This window comes from Belonocnema kinseyi, chromosome 1 (assembly GCF_010883055.1).
Source record: "Belonocnema kinseyi isolate 2016_QV_RU_SX_M_011 chromosome 1, B_treatae_v1, whole genome shotgun sequence".
NCBI classification, from domain to species: domain Eukaryota; kingdom Metazoa; phylum Arthropoda; class Insecta; order Hymenoptera; family Cynipidae; genus Belonocnema; species Belonocnema kinseyi.
In genome coordinates, this window is record NC_046657.1 from 152,005,972 (window position 1) to 152,021,623 (window position 15,652).

Sequence of the window (15,652 nt, forward strand, 5' to 3'; positions counted from 1 at the left end):
TGGGAATGTTTTTTTTTTTTAATTTCACTTGCCAGAAATACTATGAGATAGAAAAAAAACTTTTGTAGTTTGGAACGGGAGATGAAGAATGTAGAAAGCAAAAAGAGTTTTGTAAAGCGATAGGGGCCTATGTAGAGGCAGCAGAGTCGAATCAAATATCCGCAAAGTTAACAAAGAGAAAAAAGTGTTTTGATGACACATGTATGATTTCAGCTATTTTCGACGCCTATGAAGTGGGGCTTAAGCTTTATTTTTCACTCTCTCGAAAGTAATAAGTACTTTTTACTCCCGAGGGAGCAAAAAGTGACGGCAAGGGTGAATAATGAAAATTATACATCCATGAGCTCACATTTTACGATAATTAGCCCATTCACTACAAGAACTGTAAGGAAATTTTGGTTGCAGGTAACAGAATTTTGCGGTGGTTTATATAAAGTCTCAATATATAATTGATCAAATTACCTCAAATTACCAAAAATTTCCGGAAATTTATAGACATTTAAAATCATTGAAAAATCTCATAAATTTCCGGAAATTTATGAAAATGCTTAAAAGCGAATGTTGGATAATTTATGCTAAGTCACCATATTTAACTGTAGAATTACTATGACTTACCTGAAATTTCAATAAATTTGCGAAAATTTGTAGACATTTAAAATTGAATTTTCAGCAATTTATGGTAAATTATCATAAATGAGCTGTAATATCACCATAAATTACCTAAAAAATTTATTAATTCACGGAAATTTTTGAAAATATTTAAAATCGAATTTCAGGTAATTTATGGTAAGTTACCACATTTACTTGTAAAATTAACATAAATTACCGAAAATTTCCATAAAAATGACGGAAATTTATGAGAATGTTTGAAATTGAATTTAGGGTAATTTATGGTGAGTTACTACAAGTAACACAAGTCTTTTCCAGAAAAGTACATGGACGATCAGGTGCGTGAATAATTAGAAAATTCGGGAGTGGTGAAGCAAACGGGTCAAGATAACGGGGGAGGAAACAATCATATACAAGTAAAACAGGACAGTAGTCTAGAAAAAGGAGAGGATGAGGGTGCTCAAAAGGAAATAAGAGGCGAACATTTTTTAATATTGTAGAAAGAGATAAGGGAATTAGGTGAAAGGAAGGTAGCAGTAGAAAATCTAGAATTGGGATTAATTGGGAATAAGTTTAAAAAAAGGGTGAGAAGTCCGTAAGAGTGAGAAAGAGAATGAGGGTAGATGGATTAAAATAACAGATAAAAAGTGAATGAAAAGAAGGGTATGGAAGTTTAATATAGAAAGGTAAGGAGAGGAACAAGAGAGAAAGATACTACTTGACGAGAAGTGAAGATCAAAGGTTACTTAAATTAAGAGAAAAATCTAGGCTGCCCAGGTAGGGCATTTACAGGGAATTGTGAAGAAAGTAGATAAAGAGGAGAGGGAAAGTAAAAGATGGGATAGGTGTGACAGGAAAACTAACCTTAAAATATTTGTTCTGAATGCAGTGGAGAGAAGCAAAAGCGTAAAGGTAGAGGAGTTTCTCGAGAGAGGCTAAGGAATATCGGAAACTAGAAAAGAGCGTAAAGGTAGGTCATCAATAAGTTTGTGCTCACAGTGGAATGAAGAAAAAGAAAGATTAGAGGTACAAGAGAAAAATTGTCTAACTCAAAAAAATGGAAAAAAGTGTAAGAAATGTAGCAAGAATGAGGAAAAAAAAGAGATAAATTCTAAATTGAATTTAAACGCAAATGAACGGGAACATATTTAGAAGAAAAATATAGGGAAAGTGCAACAATTACTGAAAGGTTTTAGATAGGAAGTATAATGGACAGCAAAAGAAAAGTACAGAGGTAAGGCTATTAAAGAAAAAATAAAGAGTCAGAGAGATCCTAGATGAAAAAGAGGCAATAAAAAACATTTCAGATGTGGTGCATGAAAGGAAGATAACAATCAGGTGAAGATGTTACACGATAGTGAGAATTCGTAACAGGAAGGGAATGAAAAAAGAACAGAAAAAGGGCTTCTGTTTATAATTTTTCTACTGTCTGTACTTGACTTTATTTATTGCAGAACGTTGATGCCCTTTAATATAAATAAACAAAATATTAATATTCATTTAATTTTGTAGGGATTACATTAAACTCTTCAATAAATGAAGGCATTGAATCACCATTTTCAAATGCTGAATACGCTTTAAATGAAAGCTTTTCTGACGCACTGACGCGTGCATTCCTGTATGAAACTGGCAGTAACACAAATGTGGATTCCATGGACAGTGTGTTAATGGAAAGTAGCAAACATTCATTTATGCAAATCGATGTCGATCGACTAATCCGGCACGTTGAAAGGGTTCAGGTCGATATAATAAGAGTCGAATTCAAATGTGATTTCCTATTACCGGTCGCTTGCGACTATGTGAACGATCAATACGGTCCGAGGAACGTATCGAATCGTTCAATTAGTGCGTTCATCGAACCGTTGAAACGCGTGATTAATAGCGCTCTATAAATGATCGTATCAAACGTGCCACGTAACGTGCTTAGTTCCCTGCTGCATTATGCCAGGATATGAAGTGCACATCGCATAACCGAGCCATCACGTCTACATAGGGCTGGTTATATAATTTAGTCGATGTTTCCCTTCTTTATACCCTGTTTCTACTAGCTACCAGCAAATTGTTTGCTAAAATATTTTAAAGATTTTAATACTGACTGCAAACGAATTATGTGACTATCGATAATAGCCCATAGAAAGAAGTTTGGTGATTAGTATGTAACATTTAAGTAAGAAACCATGCTCAGATACCTTTTTATACTACCAGAAACTTTGTTTTAATTGTATCCTATCCTATCCCATCCTGTCCCATCCTAGCTTATCCTATCCTATCCTATCCCATCCCATGCTATCATATCATATGCTATTCTGTTCTATACTATACTATCCTAACCTGTCCTATCCTATTTTGTCATGGCCTACCATATACTATCCTAGCGTATCATATACTATCATATCCTATCATACCATATAATATAATATTTTTTTCTATCATCTTCTATCCTACCCTATACTAAAATATAAAATCATATTATAAACTATAATATCTGGTTCGATCCCATCCTATCCTATTCAATCTAACCCTATCCTACCCTGGCATATTCTGTCCTACCCTATAACACCATATCCTATTTGATCCTATCCTATTTTATCCTAACATATCCTATTCCACCTTGTCCTTACCTACCATATCCTATCATCTCCTAGCTCTTCCTAACCCATCCGATCTTATCTTAGCATATCCTTTTCAAACCTACCCTATAATATCCTGCTGTATTTTACTCTATTATTTCCTATCCTTTTGTATCATGCCCTATCATATCGTATCATATCATATATCATCCTATCCCAGTCTACCCTAAAATAACCTATCATATATGACCCTATCATAATTATTCCTATCCTATCCTATTGTATATCTTCCTATCCTTTCCTATATTTTCTATTCCTATCCGATCTTATCATATCCTATCCTATCATAGCTTATCCTATAATATCTATTCTTATCATGACCTATTATATCATATTCTATCATATCCTTTCCTATTAATTCCTACCCCTTCAAATCATATCCTATGTATACCTATCCTATCATATCATATGCCATACTATCATATCCCATTCTATAATATCATATACTACAATTTTTCACCTAATCTTATCCCATTATCTTTTATCTTATCCTATCCATGCTGTGCTATCCTATTTCATTCTATCATCTCCCATTATACAGGGTGATTTTTTTAACTTGAAACTTTCAAATATCTGGAAAAATAGGCACTCGATGAAAATATTTTAGGAATCAAAATTGAGTCACTCTGAGGAGTACATACACCAATGTTAAAATTGGCCCCCGCACACCGCCCCCTGGAGGTGGAGGTGGTGGGGGCAAGTTCAAAATATTAAATAGAAACCACTATTTTTTATTGCATATTCGGATACTTTGGATAAAAATGCGTATGGATTGCTAAAAACATTTTTCTCGTTTTGCGATAGATGGCGTTGTAATCGACGAAATTCAATTTTTCTTCATTTCGCTGTTGCTGATAATGCACTCTTACGATTCTGCAATATTTTAACAATAAAAAATACACCATTTGCATTGTGATATGACTGATCAATAGAACTTCGGATCTCTTTGGTAATTATTTTTTCGAAAAACATACCAAAACGTATATCCGTTTTTGAGAAATAATTATTAAGTAATACGTTTACAATAACAGTGTTTCCTGAATATTCCTAAATTTTAGCTCTGGCATTATTGTAGATTCAGGTCAGCCGAGGCTATTGAAACATTACAAAAGTGTTTACTTTTTTTCTCCTTAAATACAGTAAACTAGAAAAAACACATGGAAGACAAAATTCATTTTAGTTCCATCAAAGATTATTCCGAATACTAATTTACAATGGAGTATCTAACCGTACGAGAAAAAATTGAAATGGTTCTGGTCTATGGAGAAGCTGGAAAAAATCTTGATAATGCTGTCAATCTCTACGCTAAGCGTTTTCCGAAATGGAAAGAAAAAGACCCGTACAATAAGAAATAAAAAGACCCGTACAACAACAGTCACTGGAGAAAATAATGAAATTGCTGTATTAGCTGCATTGGCTAATTATCATGTCTCTTTGCCTCAAGAACTTCATGACATTGATTTTTAAAATCTGGTAGCTTTTTGTCAGTGGGCACGTGAAAAAATACAACAAAATCCCAACTTTTTTCATTATGTATTATTCTCTAACGAGTCGTGTTTTACGGACGATGAAATAGTTAATCGACACAACATCTACTACTGGAGGATTGAAAATCCGCAGCGGTTTCGTGAAGTCCAACACCAGCGTCCATGGACTGTCAACGTATGATGTGAAATAATTTGCAACAAACTGATTGCTTCCCACATTATCGAAGGCAGCTTAAATAGTCCAAAATATCAAGACATTTTGGAAAATGAGCTGCAAATATTACTTGAAGACTTGAGCTTCGAAATACGGCAGAACATGTGGTTTCAATATGATGGTTGTCCGGCAAATTATTAAGCGGTAGCACGAGAAATTCTCAATCGTGATTTCAATGGTCACTGGATTACAAAGAAAAACCGATAACACGCGAGAAATTGATTGATCGAATTAGAAGTGCATGTGCTGAAATTCAAGAATATACACATTACTGTTGTTTAAATTAATTTGAATTACGGATTAATAAGTGCATTGAAGCCGGAGGTCATTACTTTTAATACTTACTTTAATTAAAAGCTGATTCGCTGAGTAACTCGAATCATGAGAGGTGAGTGGACTCAAGTTAATCAAGCACCCCGAATCATGAGGGGCAAGGGGACTTACATTAATCATGCACCCCGAAGGGAACAGAAAACTGCTACGTCTACGTCGTTGTTCCTGGATTACGCTGAAAGTAGTAGTTTGTTTTAAGACTAATTTCGAGTATTGCAGAATCATAAGCGTGCACTCTCAGTAACAGTAAAATGAAGCAAAATTGAATTTCGTCGATTACAGCGCCATCTATCCCGAAACGAGAAAAATGTTCCAAACAAATCATACGCATTTTTATCCAAAGAATCCGAATATGCAATAAAAAAATAGGAGTTCCTATTCAAGATTTCGAACTTGCTCCTACCCCGTCCCCAAGGGGCGGTGTGGGGGAACCGATTTTAACATCAGTGTATGTACTTCTCAGAGTGATTGAATTTTGATTCATAACATTTTTTCACAGAGTGTCTATTTTTCGAGGTATTTGAAAGTTTCAAGTTAAAAAAATCACCCTGTATCATATCATATTCTATTTTATTCTACTTTATCCTATCTTATCATATCATATCCCACCCTGCCCTATCATATCTTATTCTATTCTATCCTATCCTATCCTACCCGATCCTGCACTGCCCTAAGATATCATGTGAGGTAATATCGAATCATATTCTACTATATCCTATCAAACCTTATCATATCACATCCTATTCTAATCTATAATACTCTTATATATTTCATGCTACTATATCATACCCAAACTTATAATACAATATTAGTTTCTATCCTATAATATTCTATCCTGCTCTACCCTGTTTTATCACATGTAACTTATCATATAATATTGTATTCTACTATATTCTATCAAAAACTACCCTATCCTATCAGGCAATGCCATATCCAATTTGAGCAAACTTAATTAAATCTAAATTTATACTACCTTACCCTATTTTGTCCTATTCTACCTTAATATACCCTACCCGGTACTATTATTTTTCATCATATACTATCCTAAGTAATCATATTCTACATCCAATCATATAATATACTATCCTGCTTAATTATATTAAATCTTATCATATCTTATCCAATTTGACAGTATTTCTCCTGATCATAAACTACTGTATAATATCACATCCTATTATACAATATCCTACCATATTCTATTCTGTTCTACCTTTTTATATCCTATCTCAGTATATTTTATCATAGTCCACCTTATCTTACGATATCCTTTACTACCAAATCCCGTCATATCATATACTATCGAATTCTACCTTAGACCACATTATCCTACCATATTTTGCCCTACCATATTCTATCCTAATTTACCTTATCCTACCCTGACAAGCCTACCCTATAGTATCCTTTTCTATCATAATATACCCCATCATATTTTATTATATCTTATCATATCCTATTATATTATTTTCTATCCTACATTTCCCTGCTCTATCATATCTTCCCATATCTAATCTTGTGCTGCCACATTCAATTATATCCTACTTTGTGATATTTAAATTTATCCTACCTTTCCCTATTTCACCCTACCCTATCTCATTATATCCTAGCCTAACTATCCTATCATATTATATCTTTCTTTGTAATATGTTACCTTATCGTATAATATGTTTTTTTATTTGATCCTATCCTACTTTTCTTATCCTGCCCTTCCCGGCTCTATCCTAAACTATCCTATCCTATACTATCCTACACTATTCTTTTCTATCTTATTATATGCTATCACGTTCCCTTATATCCTATCGTGCCTATCGTATAATATTACATCATATTCTGTCGTAGACGATTAAACTCTATCCTACCCTGCCCTATCCTACTAAATTATATTTCCCGTTATCATAACCTGTCCTATAATATCGATAGGTTCTACAAATATTAGACTATCTTTTTGCCACGGATAAGAAATAGACTACCTTAATTTAGCAAAGTTTTCAGGAGGAATAAATAACTTATTATTTTTCGAAACATTTCCTACGAATTCAAAACAAAAGTATTTTTTCTTACAGTCTAGAATGTAATTTACAATCCTATAACTTTCAAAACAAGAAATTTCAAAAGACTGCAATTTTTTAAACACTTCTACGTCTTTCCTAAATTTTATTCAAAATGATGTTAGCCTAATTCTTAACGGCAACGAAAATACAGCATATTATTTATTGTAACTATCCATATGCTCAAGGCCGTAGCTACATAGGAGCAAAAGAGGTTTGAACCTACCCCGGAATTCTTGACAAGGTCATATTAAACACATATATACAATATCTCTGGCTCAGTTAACTCTGTGGGAGAAATTTGATTACATTTTAAACCATCTGCAGTGGGACTCCAATGATTAAAGGGCGATCGAATGTCTCTTTACACCATGTGAGATAGACAGCGAGGTGCGATTGAATTCGATCACACCTCGTTGTGTATCTCACGTAACAGAAAGAGAGGTTCGATCGACTTCAGACATTGGAATCCAACTGCAAATGTAGGTACTGTGTTCGTTCGCCACTTCGCCACCAAATGATTCAGCCAAGGACATCCTCCAGAAATTCTAGGATAGTAGTTGGCCGACTATTCTACTATTCACATTCATGGGATTGAATCAGCTGATCAACTGCGATTGATTATTTGATATTATGAATGTGGTAGCGCAAGCTAAATTAAATTACTTTTAAGTTCCTGCGTTAAATTTTGTAACATTTGATCAAATAACGGCTAAGCTGTTTTTGTATTATCGTCTATAAGCAATGTACGAAATACGCTGGATGTATACTCTCATTAATTTATTGGAGTGACCTTGGCGTGAAGAACTAAGATTTTCAGGTAAATATTTACAGTATGGCTGTTTAGCTTGGTAAATAAAAAGGTAAATAAGATTTAGTCTATTTTACATTAACGTAAATGATTATTTGATCACTCAAGAGTCAGCAAGCAAAGAATAATATTTACACATCGCCTACTACCGCGAATACTGGTTTACTCCACACTGTGAATGAAGAAGTAAGAATTCAGCGAATCGCAAATCGACAACAGCACAGAGCAAACCAAAATACAAACGATCCTGAATCTTATTTTAGGATAATTGTTATGATCCCACTTTTGGATGACTTTATTAATCAGCTTCACTTGAAGTTCGCAGATCACAAATCGGCACAATCATCTCTCTACATTTTGATTCTATCTTTATGTTTCAAAAATGATTCTAACTTTTAAATTAATGCCTTTGAAGTTTATAGAAAGTTCTTAGAATAGGACTCTCTATAAGTGGAGTTGCACCTATGGAAAATGAAATGGCAACACGAATCAGAGATAAATCATCGAAGTTGTGCTATTGAAGCTCTTGGGGAGTGCAACGAGAACCTGTTCCGAAATATCCATAAGCATTTAAAAATTCTAGCGACATTACCTGTTACTACATGTACCCCTGCGAGAACATTTTCTACATTGAAACGCCTTAAAACATATTTACGAAATTCTGACTGTCAAGAAAGACTGACTGGATTGGCTTTAATGTGTATGCATCGCATAGTCGATATTAACACTGAAGCGGTGATTGATTTGTTCGCAGCGAAGAAAGACAGAAGATTGAATATACTTTTGTAATTTGTTTATAACCTTTATTTCTATAGTTAGGATAAATTTTAATAAACTTTATTAAATTATTAAACGAATTATATTCAAATGTTAAAAATTTTTTAATATTATAATCTTTAAAAATATAATACTGACTGTGAACTCTATAAAAACTTATCGAGAGCCTCCTTTTTTTGATTTAATAATGAATCTGCGCCAATCCATAACCTACCCCGAAATTTTCTTCTGGCTACGGCCTTGCATATGCTATTCTTTTATGTACCACCCTACCCTATTCCATCATAGTCTATCATATTCTAATGTACCCTATTATACCATATCATGTGCCATCTTAGCCTTACCTATCGTCTATATCCTATCGAACCTTAATCTATTCCATTCTATGCGATTCTATCCTATTGTATTCTATCATGTTTATTCCTATCATGTAATATCCTTTAATATCCTACAATATCCTCTCCTACTATATCCTATTCCAACATATTATTTCATATCTCATTCTACCATTTCCTATAATATTCTACCATATTCTATCATGTGCTTCCATATCTAATTCTATACTACTAAATCATATCTAAATTTATCCTACCGTATCATAATTTTTCCTATTCTACCTCATCATATCCTACCCTAAACTATCCTATTCTATCATATACTAGCCTTCTCAATCATATCCAACATTATTCTATCTTTTCCTATTTTATGTTATTCTACCTAGCAATTAACTTATCTGTACGATCCGATCATATAATATCCTACTCTATTATAATCGATCTTATTATATCCTATCCTATTATACCTTATCTTACCCTATCCTATACTACCATATCCAGTCATATTATATGCTATGTCCGGCTTTATCGTATTCTCTCCTGTCCTGCACTGTGATATTCCATTCTATTCGTCCCTATCGTGTCCTATACTACCTTTTTCTATTCTATAATACACTATTCTATTCTATCCAATCCCTTTCTCTGATATTACATTCTATCATATCATCTTACATTCTATCATATCCTATGACATCCTAGCATATAATATTCTCTTCTACTATACTGAACTCTATCCTACTCTGCTCTATCACACCCTAGTCTAGTGTACAATATTCCGCATTAACCTGCACTATCCAATCATAGTCTGTCGTTTTTCACTCCACAGTATACTATCTATATTATCCTATGCTTCCTTATCCGATTCCATTCTACCTTAGTTTATCCTAACTTATCCTACTTTTCAGTATCTCATCCCATTCTACTCCCCTTTATTCTACCTTACAGTTTCCTACAGAATTTGATTCTGTTGTTTTTGAACCTATTCTTCCCTACATTATGCTAACCTACCGTATTCTATCCTATTTTATTCTATTCTATCCTACCTTATCCTATCATATCGTATCATATCCTTCTCTATCTAAGAAGGTTCTATCCCATCCTACTCTATCGCATTCTATCCTACCTTATTATGTTCTACGCTATCCTATTACATAAATACTTGTTTTAAATAATTATTCTCGAATTGTATCCGAAAACAGCAATGGTACGGTCCAAACGAATTTCTTTTAAATATGCAGTTTTGGATAGGTGCGTGAAAACAAATCGTGTGTTCTTTTTACATTCTCATCAGAGAAGGTATTAGATTTGTGTAAAATTTGACCCCCCAGTTTTTGTCAAATGCCCACCTTTTGAGACCCCCTGAATCCGAAAAAAAGGTTTTTACAAATGTGTCTGTTTGTTCGTCTTTCTGTATGTATTTATCCTTGTCTGCCTGTCAGCACGGTAACTTTTGAAAAAATCATTCCATCAGATTCGCTTCTGATAGATTCTTTAAGTGTCCAGAACTAAAGGCTAAATCTCTTAACCAGTCATTTTGCATGTAAAATTCGAAAAGTGAGCGCATTTTGAATATTTGTGAGGCAAGTTTTTTCAAAATTCAGGAATTCGCTAAAGGGTTATTCATAGTATGTAAAGAGCCTATCCTAATTTAGCCTGATGACTTTATCCATCTAATAAGAAATTATTAAACTCATAGCATTTATAAAATTCCAAGAAACGCACAAAAATGAACCTTTCAAGCCAAATAAAGGATGATATGAAAAAATGACAATAAAGAAAAAGTTTGATTTTTAAATGTCCTGAAAGATTATAATTACTTTTTTTGAAACTGATGTGTTCGTTAAAGCCGAAGGAGCTTTAACGAAAGAGAATTCACAATCACCAAATGACTGTTATCGATGCTTTCACCTTTAGTTTTAAAAAGTCTATACACAAAGATCGAGCGCGAAGCGCAACGCAAATTTGAGCACGAAGCGCGAGAACCAACAGTCAAACTGTCAAACTTGCAAACAAAGCGAGCTGCGCGCACAAATCGCGACGAGATTGTGCTTGCACGGCGGGCATGTTTTTCATCTATAATTTCTGACCGAATACTTCTAAAATCTTGAAACATTTGATTAATTAGGCCTTGATAGAAGTACTCAATTAAGAAAATTTAGAACAAAAATGGTTGCTTAAAAGGAAATAGCAAAATGAGTGGGACTTGAGGTGGTCAAGTTTTTCACAATAACACAGTTGCTTTTTAGCAACACATTTAGCAATACGCATTTTCTAGAAAATGTTAATTTTTAAATTTTTTTCACATTTGGGCTTATATGACCTATGTGAATGATCTACACGACTAGATCAAGCGATATGGTTAAAAAGAAGATTGAAAAATTGACGTCAACAGTTTTACAGAAGTTCAAGAAATTCTCGAACTTATTTTTCTTGCTTCCGACAATGGTGATCGCCCACTAAAACTTGACCCGACACTAGGTACTAAATTTGTGAAATACTTGAATTTTTATTAGAAAACTTCTCCAAAAGTATATTTTCTTCGAGAGACCAAAAATATCTCCGTTGTAGATCATTCGACGTGGAATTTCACAATTTTTCCAACTGTTCTTTAGCAATGTTCCTTATTCTCTTATTTTTAACGAATAATGACGTTTTGAAAGTAGCAGCGATTTTTAGTACGCCTCGTGCTAGCCACGTCAATAATTTCTGGCAGTAGTGTAGGTCCAAATGTGCTATTCTTACCGTGTGGGTAATATCCGTCGACAGTGCGCTTTAAATCTTTGAGAAAATGTTTCTCGAAATGCTTTTCTTGATTTAACGTCCAGGACGTAAAGTTACTTTTACGAGAATTTTGCAAAATCCCGGGGGTTTTGCATAGGGTCGCGCTCCATTTCGATTTTGTAACAGATAGGGTCTCCGCAATGGTAAGAAAAGCTTGCTATTCCAGTCACGAGTGCGGTTTACGTGACGGCTGTGTCGTGCTTCCACCCTCACTCTACCTCGTACTTCCTACTCGACTTCCGGTAATGAAGACACGCAACCAAAGGAGACAGGAGAGTCTAATCAATAAATGATTGTCTCTTGAAATCTCTCGTGCACGAGTCATACCCTTCCTCTCGTTTATATTTCTCTCGACACCTAGAGGCGTCGTTCACCGATTCGCGGAGATTTTAACAATGTAGTCTCCACCGGGGTAGCTGTGATCTCTTCCAAGAATAAATCGTTCCCCTAAAAATAGAAAGGAAAGATTCACTTTGTTTAGCTATCGAATCGCTCAGATGATTCTCACCTTTTCGTAGTTCCTAACTCCGTATCTCTTTTAAGTTCCCCTACCCCCTTATTTTAACTCATCCCATTTCCCCTACTTGTCTACCCATTGCTTCTCCTTCTTCCCTACTTCAAATTTCCACTTAAATCTTCTAGCCCTCATTTTCACGCGACTCACTTTCCCTCTTTCCTTTTCCATCATTTGTTACACAACGACTCCCCTTATTGCACCCACTTATCTGATTTCCTTAACGATCAATTTCTCTTATCTTTTTTTACTTTCAGAGCCCTCATTTCCCCTACTGATCCACCTTTTACTTTCCCTGCTTCCGTACTGCCAATTACTGTCCACCTTTGAAATAATCTCTTCTTTTTATCCAAACTTTCCCTACTTTCTACGGAAAATTTCGTCTAAATTCGCTTAAACCTCATTTTCCCGCTCCTAAATTGCTTTAGTGACCCACTTATCACTCACCATACTTAGGCTCCCCTCATTACCACAGCTTCTATTTCTTCATTACCCTCGTTTCACCCATCTCCCTACACCTTCACCTGCAACCATGCAGCTTACAAAATATCTGAAAATATCTGATGCTCTTAAATTGAAGGAGTTATCTGAGCTATACGAATAATATTTTCTATTATTAATTTGCAACTTTAATTTACGTTAGAACAGGGATTATTTTAATAATAGATATTAAGCTCACTAAAACAGTGTCTTTGCTTATATTTCAAGTTGCAAACGAGATGTTGACGACTCTCTAAGTCATGTGCAGATTTGTAAGGAAATCTCTTAAGACTCCTGAGATCACATCACATCAAACATCACACATACGCATCACACATCACACATCACAATCGGACATCACTCATCAAACCTCATAAATCACACATCACTTGCCAACATGCACTCATCACCTATTAGGCATCCCTAATCAAATATTAGCGACCACCCATCACACATGGCACATCGCACATCACTCAACGCACATCTCACATCACGTGTCAAACAGCAGACATCAGACATCAGGCATCAAACATCAGAATATTCTACCGCATTCTCTGCTATCTGTGACTAAAAGACTCTCACACTTATAACTTTTGTATGAATCTACTAATTTCTTAAGCTTTCAAAATTTGAGTCAAATTTCGGAATTTTTTCTCTAAGAAACCATTTGATTATGATATAGGGGGCGGTGCGAAGGGGGGGTGGGTTAACATGTTTACCTTTAAACTGGAAAAACAACCTCGCACTGATTTCCATGGAAATCCACCCATTCAATAAGATTTTCGAAGTAGTAAATGTACATACAATTTTTAACCTCAAATTTTTATATCATGATTCAAAAACCCCCTGGTCATGACGCACATGGAAATCTGCCGATTTTATAAAAAAATTTTAACTTTTGTCATTTTTTTTGTTTTGAATTTTTTAATTTCGACTCAAAATTCGTATTCTGAGGTGCGGAAAATACTTTAGTTATGATCGTTCAAGTATAAAGAAACGTACCGTATGACGTGGGAGGGGGGGGGAATGCCCCAATCTACTCAACAATTCGAACATATTATATTAAAAATATTATTTAAATATGATTAGAATTCCTTATTCTTCATTAATTTGTAGTACTCATATTCTTAAATTAAAGTAGGAACCAAGTGTTTTAAACGAAAATTTCAACAATGCATACACAATTAAAATATTCCTTTATTAAAAATTCAAAAACGTTTTTTTTTTATTTAAATGCTTCTACTTTAATTTAAAAATAAAAATCCTACACACTATTGAAGAATAAAGAATTTTAATGAAATGCACAATTGTCCACACTATTGATAATAAAAATACAAAAACAGTGTTTTTATTGAAAATAAGAAATAATCATCAATAAATGGTGTACATTTAGTTAATGTTATTTTAAAATGGAATATTATAAATATTTCTTGATAAATTGATCTTTTTAATTTAACATTTCATCTGTTTTATTAAAAGGTTATTTTTTAAATGAAAATATTCTTCTTCTCTGATTGGGTGTTGAACTGTTTTTCGAAAGATTTATATTTTTAGTTGCTAATTCATCCCTTTGGTTGAAAGTTTAACTATTGTGTGAAAAATTAAACTTCTTTAATTGAAAATTCAACAGTTTGAATACAGGTTAAATTACATTGTTAAAACGTTCTTTTTTTGATTGAAGGCTTATGTATTTAGGTGAAAAATAACTGTTTAGTGGAAAAGTATTTCTTGTAGCTTAAAGTCAATTTTTAACTGAAAATATAACTTTTCAATTTTATTAAGATTGATCTTTTTCAGTTAAAAATTATACTTTTCTGGTAAATTTTCTTGATTTCACATTAATTTCTGTTGGGAAAGAATGCAGCAGTTTCGTGAAAAATTAATTTTTTGGTAAAATGTCATATTTTTGGTTTAAAAATTCAATTTTTTTGACAATATTTCTCTCTCTGCTTAAAGGTTTAATAATTTAAAAATCTTCTTTATTGAAAAAAATTTATTTGTTGAAAATTCCTCTTTTTGGTTTCAAAATTCTTTTCTTATACAATTTTCATATTTTTTATTTAAATATAACCTATAAAACTTTTTGGTTGGCAATTTACCGTTTTAGGTTGAAAATTCTACTATTATGTGAAAAATTAAATTTTTTACTGATAAATTTAAGTGTCTTGTTACAAAGCCATCTTTTATAGTAGAAAAGACAATTTTGTTTAGAGTAAATAAATAAATTTGCAAGTTTGTGTCTGAAAGTGAAGAAAAATTGTCAAACGGTATTATTGTAGATTATTTTAAAAAGAAATGGTATAAAAAAATGCATAGTTTGGCCATTCACAGGTAGATAGTAAACATTTTTCTTCCTACTATAAGTATTGTGTTAAGTTGTGAACAATTTTTATTGGATAGTATTTGCTAATTTAATAAACAAATTTCATAAACAAATAAAAAAGACTGATTCTTCCAGAACATCACAGACCATTTTCTTTTTCAAGCAACAATAAAAAAGATAACTTTTTGTCTACAAATGTCGAAACTATGCATTTTTTTATAAAATAAACAAACAATATCGAATCACAAATCCTGTATCACCAAGCATCAGTACTAATATAATCTCAAGGATATAAGGAAGAAAAAAGTTTACT